The sequence below is a fragment of the Hylobates moloch genome, unplaced genomic scaffold, assembly GCF_009828535.3.
Source record: "Hylobates moloch isolate HMO894 unplaced genomic scaffold, HMol_V3 SCAFFOLD_7, whole genome shotgun sequence".
Classification (NCBI taxonomy): Eukaryota; Metazoa; Chordata; class Mammalia; order Primates; family Hylobatidae; genus Hylobates; species Hylobates moloch.
Window position 1 is genome coordinate 75,602,273 of NW_026652282.1, and position 878 is coordinate 75,603,150.

Below are 878 nucleotides of genomic sequence, written 5' to 3' on the forward strand. Positions count from 1 at the left end.
CTTTTGACTAGTAACTATTCTTGATCTATCCTTTGCTTTTGTTTGAGAGAATATTATCTCCTTTTGAGAAAAACATGGAAGGCATTGAAACTAGTTTTCCACAAAGGACAGAGGACAAAAATATTTATTTCCTTACTTGATTCCTTCTTATCAGTTGACCTGCTCGCACCTTTAATTTAGTTATTATTATTACGTTTGCCTTACAAGGTCTCAGATATCTCCAACCTTTTGTGTTGTCATTAATCGATTACTGGAATATCCTCAATGAAATGTCCTTGATGGTCTCTCTGGTTCTTATTCTAGTCATGAATAGAAAAAGACGAAAAGATAGCAAATCTTAAAACTAGTCATCATAGATAAATAAAAGGAACTTTTAGTGAACTTTGTCCATTAAATTAGAAGTAGCTTAACTGATGAGCTACACTGTACTTTACACTTTCTCCCCTGCAAGCACTCAAAGAAATATTATTTGATCAAAATCTATAGTGCATAAATTAAACAAAAAATACTGAAATATATTCTCATTTTATTTTAATTATGCAAGTTTATTTTTAATGATATGATATTTAAGCTATCATATTTCTGACTTTTTTATTTTCAATGATTTAAATGTAAAAATTATAAAACAATTTTAATCCTGTTCATTAATTAATCTTTTATGTATAAGTCTGTTTTCTCTGTTGACCACCCTGTCCACATTATGAATGAAAATATGTATATACTTAGCCGGGCGTGGTGGCTCGTGCCTGTAATTCCAGCACTTTGGGAGGCCAAGGCGGGTGGATCACGAGGTCAGGAGATTAAGACCATCCTGGCTAACACGGTGAAACTCCGTCTCTACTAAAAATACAAAAAATTAGCCGGGCGTGGTGGTGGGC